The sequence below is a fragment of the Gossypium arboreum genome, chromosome 12 (genome assembly GCF_025698485.1).
Source record: "Gossypium arboreum isolate Shixiya-1 chromosome 12, ASM2569848v2, whole genome shotgun sequence".
NCBI classification, from domain to species: Eukaryota; Viridiplantae; Streptophyta; class Magnoliopsida; order Malvales; family Malvaceae; genus Gossypium; species Gossypium arboreum.
The window spans coordinates 53,612,872-53,620,372 of record NC_069081.1 but is presented as its reverse complement, the minus strand read 5'-3'; the positions used below and the strand labels follow the sequence as shown (position 1 = coordinate 53,620,372).

General features: G+C 33.1%; 2 long non-coding RNA genes across 2 annotated transcripts; one reads left to right on the top strand and one right to left on the bottom strand.

Annotated features, from left to right (window-relative positions):
* Positions 1 to 671: 671 nt before the first annotated feature.
* Positions 672 to 4,709, bottom strand: LOC108476651 (uncharacterized). The gene is made up of 3 exons (XR_001870123.2): positions 4,569 to 4,709; positions 4,345 to 4,490; positions 672 to 869 (listed from the first exon to the last, which is right to left on the bottom strand). It is a non-coding gene; the product is annotated as an uncharacterized LOC108476651 (long non-coding RNA).
* LOC108476652 (uncharacterized) lies at positions 4,149 to 5,253 on the top strand. The gene is made up of 2 exons (XR_001870124.2): positions 4,149 to 4,313; positions 4,490 to 5,253. It is a non-coding gene; the product is annotated as an uncharacterized LOC108476652 (long non-coding RNA).
* Positions 5,254 to 7,501: the final 2,248 nt, after the last annotated feature.

Here is a 7,501-nt window from a genome sequence, read left to right as displayed (position 1 = left end):
CACAGCATTAGATACGCTCGTGTGTCTAGGCCATGGCAAAACAGGGCATAATACTAACTTGTCTATACAGCCACAAGACACGCCCGTGTGCCTAGCCGTATGAAAATTAAAAAGGCTACTGACTTGGATCACACGGCCGACCACACGCTCATGTGCCAGCCCGTGTGTCACACACAACCGGTAGACACGCCCATGTGTCTAGGCTGTGTCGAAACTGTAGGGTATACTGACTTTAAATCATAGGGTACCCAAGGGACACACAACCGTGTAACATAACTGTGTGTCGCACACGGATGAGACACACGCCCGTGTGAATAAAAATAAGCTATTTGCAAAGCCAAATTGCCACCCATTTTGGAACATTCCTGCAAGGATGAAACAAAGCACATTTCATATCTCAAAGGCAGCCAAAAATATACTAAATCATGCACAAATTGACCCATTATATCATCATTCATTCCCATATAAAAATCCAATTCAAACATACCAATTCAAGGTACAAATTTTATATCAAAAGCACATGATTCATACATCATATTAATCCATTTCAATTCATAGCATTACACATCATATTAACTACCCAAATTAATCATGAAACTTACCAAAATTGACCATTTCATTTGGTCATTCAAGAGCACATCAAAACTTACCAAAATTGAACACAAAACATGTACCAAAATTCATTCATAATTTCATCCATAACCAAGCCATATCACATGGCTAGATATACACATCTTAAAACACATTCAAAGTTATCTAGCCTATACATGCCATACTTTGATATATACATTTTCAAAAGGTACCAAAATTAAGTTTGATAGTGTAATGATAATCCTCGACAATCCCCGAGCCTCCAATAGTTTCGATATCTATAAAACGGATGAAAAACACACAAAGTAAGCTTTCAAAAGCTTAGTAAGTCATATACAAATAAACTTATCACATAAATAATTTAAATTCAATTCAATCATATAGATCATGGCAAAGCATAACCACATATCTATAAATCTCATATAGCTCATACATATTTCATATGTCTACATATGTTCAAATACTAACCTTTTATTCTTAATTATGATATACATTTCCAACATACTTGAGTCGATACACAACCACATAGTTACTCATTTCTCGGAATGTCCGTTGAACCGTTCAGAATCATTAAGGATATTCGGATAGCTCGAAAAGCTCGTACAATGCCAACATCCCAGACGTGGTCTTACATGTAATCAAATATTGATACCATTGTCCCAGATAGGGTCTTACACGAAATCAAATACGATTCCAATGTCTCAGACATGGTCTTATATGTAAATCTCAAATTAATGCCAACGCCCCAGACGTGGTCTTACACGAAATCACATATTGGAAATCCTATGTCATGACATATGAATCCTTACTATTCTTATGGTTCATAAAGGACATTTTCGGACGTCGTCACATTGTCAGAATTTTCTTGGATTTCATATATTCAGCTCTCATATCCATCCACCACAATTAAAATATCATATAAGCAATAATAATTCAATTTAACACATTTATTTGTATATCGACTTACCTCGTACGGATTCAAACGAACAAAATCAACTACTTGATGACTTTCGACTTACTCCGATCTAAATCTGTTTTCTTTGGTTTTTGATCTAAATAAATTCAAATTTAACTTATTCAATCTCACATTAATTTAAAATCAATCCATTTACACATATTTAGGACATTTTACAAATTAGTCCTCATATTTTCACGTTTTAACACTTTAGTCCTTAATTCATAAAATCACAAAATACACAAAATTTCTTTAAACATATGCTTAGCCAAATATTCATTTAGATCATTCAAGCCCACATATTTTATTTATTTCTTATTTTAGTCCCTCAAAATCTTATTTTCACAATTTAGCCCAAAATACTTAAATTCATCAAAAATTTAAAGACAAAACATATGTATCTGTCATCAAGCTTCCATATTTCATCAACTAACATTAAAAAACTCTCTAAATCATTAATAGCATAACTCAAAATCATAATCAAATTTAGAAATTGAGGCATGGGCTTCAAAAATTACAAAGCAACGATCACAAAAACAAATAAATTATCAAAAACAGAGAAATTATCAAAATCAGAACAAAAACGAACCTTCAATTGTGTTTAAGCATGGTCGAACCCTAGAAATCTTTTCTTTTTCTTTTTCTTCTTTAAATTTCGGCAATATGAACATAAAATGCCTAATTTCATGCCTTGTTTTATTTTATTACATAATAATTCATCATTTACTAAATTACCCTTTATAATTAAACTTATAATTCATGATAATTAAGGCCATTAATGTCCACTCAAGCTTGAAATAGTCTATTCACAACATAAGAACCTCTCCTTTAATAAGACATAACAAATAAACACACTTAATATATAGCACGTAACTTTTACATTTTACGCGATTAGGTCTTTTTTAAAAAATCGGCACACAAATGATAACATTTTCATACGTAATTTTCACAAATATCAATTCACATATCGTAAGCACAGAAAATAATATTAAAATATTTTTCTAACTCGATTTTGTGGTCCCAAAACCACTGTTTCGACTAGGGTCTAAATCGGGCTATTACATTATTTGTAAAATGTTCTGAAAGTTCCGGTAATACTCTGAAACCCTGTTCCAACGACGGATACGTGTTAGGGGTGTTACAGGAGTAATTTGTTTAGAGTAAATAATAGTGTTGAGCTTGAGTCTCCACTCATCGGGTTATTTGAGGCACTATAAGGGAGCTTGTGGCTTCGACCTGCTCAATTCGAAAGACTATATTTGATTTGTGGGGGTTAAGAGATCCATTTATCTAATATATGATTACATGTTTACTTTTTTCCATGGATGTGTTATGATTGATTGATTTTGACTATAAAATTGAATGTTTACGTGTTAAAAAATGATTTTACATGCCATGGAAAAATGAATCCTTAATTCTTGAAATAGTATGTGATGTTATGGTGAAATGTTAACATGTTGTGACTAAAAAACTAATGTTTAATTGCTTTGATTTATGCATGATTGGGTGTAAAATACTTGATGTTTTTACTATCATGCACTGAGCTTTTTAACCTCACACTCTCACATTTCGTCAGAGAAATTTCAGGCTTAAAGAGTCAAGTAGTGAGTGCAAGGGCGATCCAAGAATAAGGCTCAATAATGGCTTAAGAAATTTACTTTAGAGACTATATAAGGGCATTGTGATGCTTTTGGGACTAGTATTATTTTACTTGTAATTGGCATTGTACATTAAATTTTGGACTTTAATTTTGGTGATTTTATAATTGCTTTAATACATGATTTTATGTTTAGTTGATGTTTGATTTATGATATGTTGATGAATGTTCATACGGTTGTTGATAACACAGTGTATGAAGCATGTATTTTATACTAAAAATGTTTAATTGAAGCTTACCATGGAGTAGATTGCTTGCGACTAAGGTATGTAGCTTGTGTGAATTAATTGGTGTTTGCTAAGCATGTAATTGGGTGTTAAATTTTGATTAACTGTTACATATTTGTTTTAAATAAATTAAATTGGAGATGCGTGAATGTTTATTATAATTAATTGTAGCTATTTCAAATTTAATGGGCAAGTAAAATATGTAAAATTGAGTAATTAAAATGAATTTTTATTAAAATAAGTGCAGCAGTTTGCACACGGACGTGTGTCTTTTAACACGAGCATGTGAGTTTTTGGGGTTTGATTTTTATTTTTGTAATTTAGTATTGTATTTTGCTTAATTTATAATTTAGTCCAAAACCTTGATTAGATTAATTAAAGCCTTTAATGATAGGAAACTTGGTAATATTTTAGAATTAGACTTGTAACTATTAATATTTGATAAAAGCACTCTTTATTTTTAATTTTGAAAATGTACTAAAACTTTATAAAAGTTACGATTTAGTCCCTATTAATAAAACTTGGATTAGACATAGTAAATTAACTCGAATTAAGCTGAAATTTTAGGTATGCATAATTTAACTAAAAGAAGGTAAGTAAAAATTTTAAAAAAAAAGGATAGTTTAACCTTAAGTGATAAAATGACTAAAATACCCTTAAATTTAAATATTTAGAAAAAATTTAAAAATGATTAACAAATTACTTCCGCATTAATAAATGATGTTTAATTAGTTATAAATGAGTGTTCTAAAGTTAGTGTGTGCATCAACTGGTCGTTAGTTAGAAAGTCATTTCGATGGTTAATGTAACGTTTCAAATTTGAGCTTGTCCATCCCGATCGAGTTTGGGGTTTTACACTTCTAGGAATAAGATTACTCACGAGGTATTTTCCACTCTATTCCTAATTTACTCACCTCTATTTTGGGATTTCTGTGCGAGTTGGATACCCTTTTGTTGCATCGTGTTGGTTCTGAGGCTTTTGCGCCGCTGTTCTGGAAGGCTCCTACTGATTTGTGGGTCCGTCCTAACTTTGATGCGGCTCTTTTTATCAATCTCCAGGCTGCAAGTGCAGGAGTAGTGGTTAGAAATAACGAGGGACTGTTATCAAGGTCGACGTGCTTTTGGAAGGAGCAAATACCTTGTCCTCTATCAGCGGAGGCCCTGGCTTTTGCGCAGGCTATCCGCTTTGCCCGAGATCTAGGCTTTCGCTGGGTTGAAACCGAAGGCAACTCTGCGGTGCTTCTCTAAGCTACGGAATTCGGCCACTGATCGTTTGCCCGATAGCGCATTTGTCTGGGACGCAAAAAGGCTGGTGGTGGGCTTTGAACGATTTAAATGTCAACATATTAAGTGGGGAGGCTATGTGGTGGGTCACATGTTGGAGTGCAAAGGCCATATTCGAAAGCGAGATGTCTTTTGGATGTCGGCTGTGGATGTTGGTCGTCGGGGACATCTTTGATCTTGAAGGTGAGCTCTCGGATGGAGTTTTTTCTGGCCAGATCTATATTTCTCGATGGCAGGTTGTTGTGGCTTCATCATGTTCGTTGCTTGGTGTCAGATCCAGTCGATGCTGCTGCTCTTATCGGACATGCATGCGTAGCTGGGAAAGACAATGACTCTTTAGCTACTTCTGTTCTCTGTTCCCTTTTTTTTTTCTTTTTTTTTGTGATACTTTTATGGCTCTTGGTTGTTTTGCTGGTTTGCTGGTTGTTATTTTCTTTTGATTTGTGGGGGATGGGATCGCATTAATGGGCGAAGCTCCCTATGTGTTTTGTTTTGTCTCTTTAAATTAAAGCACGCCTCTTTATTCAATAAAAATATAACTATTTAATATATTTTTAAAATAAAAATAAAAATAATTCTAAAAGTTAAGAAGTGAATCCAATACAAATTCATAGTATCACACATAATAAAATAAAACTAACACCATTATATCGGGGTTCTTTTCTCAAAATAATATAAAATTTTAATTATGAAAATGATATAGATTGTAAATTATTTATAAAAATGAAACATTTTCTATAGTGATTTTAGGTGCCGGATGATAATTATTGATGGTTTTAAACCACACTATGGTTGACTTAAATACATACCATTCAAAGCAAACCATAAGATAGAATCTAATAATGGTGAAAGCTCTATGTACTTTAATTTTATGACTTGATCAATAGGCTGTCATAATATCAATTAAAAAAATATTTTTTTGAACATAAAAGGATTAAATGAGGGTTTAGAAAATTTTAAGGTGGTGCCAGCGACACATTTGTAGCACCCAAAAACATTGTAGAATATGTCTTATTTTCGTAAATAATATATAACCCCTACCATTTTCGTAACTAATTTTTTTATATTATTTTGATAAAAAAAAACTCAGAATGCCAATACTACTTTTATGTATCTTAAAATTTAATTGATCGGTATAACTTATTGGTACAAATATAATTATATGCTACATTAGACTTGTTTAAGGGTTAGATTATTTGTTCAAATTTATATTTTTTTAATATTTGAGAGATTATGGAAAAAAATATTAAGCTCGGAAAATAGGCTTGAGAAAAAAATTAGGAATGTTCTAATTATAGGTTAGACATGAGCTTGAACATTTAAGAGTTGAACTTAGCTTGAACTCATTTTTTTAATTATTTATTTTTGAGATAATGTCATGTTTGGTACCTATACTTTCATAAAATTTCAATGTGCTACTTGTACTTTAAAAATTTTCAATGTGGTACCTAAACTATCAATATGTGATTTTATTATGGTACTTGTACTTTCATAAAATGTCTAATGTGGCATAGTACTTTGAAAAATCCGATTTGAAAATGGTTTTTTTGCACAGTGAAAAATAAAAACTTGAAAACTGTCCCCTTTTGTGATATGTATAAGAATAAACCCTAGATTGAATTCGCACCTGTAACACCCCAAACCCATGACCGTCACCGGATTTGAACACGTGGTGTTACCGGGCTTACTTCCCTTTTTTCTCTCTTGACAATAATTGATTTCAGTTCCAGGCAGGCTAGCTAACTGCGTCACTGTCACCTTAAAAATCATATCTCGAGTTCCAGAACTCAAAAATCAGTTCCGTAAATTTTCCCTGAAACTAGACTCATATATCCATCCCTGGATTTATTTCTAGAATTTTTTGTTAGGCAAATTGGTACAGTTTATTAGTTAAAGTCACCCATGTTACAGGGGTCGACTACACTGACCTTCGTGCGTTACAACTTGAATATCTCTCTGTACAGGGCTTTAATACTGGTGCCGTTTGTTTCTAAAGAAACTAGACTCAAAATGGAATCTGCACATATAAGGTATGACTTCTAATTCTTTCTGGATAATTTATAGTAAATTTTCAAAGTCGTGACAGGGGACCCAGAAACCGTTCTGGCCCTGTCTCACGAGAACTCTAATATCTCTCAGTATACTGCTCATATGGTCGTTTCGTTTCGTCCATATAAAAATAGATTCATCAAGGTTCAATTTCATAATTTATTCACTATTTAATTCTACTTCTACTATTTTTAGTGATTTTTCAATCTCATCTCACTGCTGCTGTCAGCAACAGTTACTGCAGTAGACTATGTCAATTTCATGAATCTTTCCTTGGCCTTACTAATCATCCATCATACATGACACAATTTATGGCCACCTTATCAAAATTAAAGTTTCTAAGACTCGTGGCTATAGGTTCTAGCATCCCACTCGACGACCACATAGGCCATTTTCACATGGCTTAAAGTTTACAACCCACAATTCAACAAAACATAATAGCCTATACATGCCAATTGTTCTCCTAGTTCAATTACGAAGACAATACCAAAAGGTTTCCAGCCGGTGTGATGACTTCAACGACGGTTCCGAGCACGCGACAATCACGAGTCCAAGAGACCTAAAATGGGTGACAAGAAAACACCGAGTGAGTTTATAACTCAGAAAGTCATAAGCATTCATCAACCATCCATTAATAAAGTTTTCGCAACATCAAACAATAAACGAGGCTAGGTACTTCATCCATATCGAAACTATACCATAATTCCTCGGACCTTTCGGTTCAATCTCATACCAAGT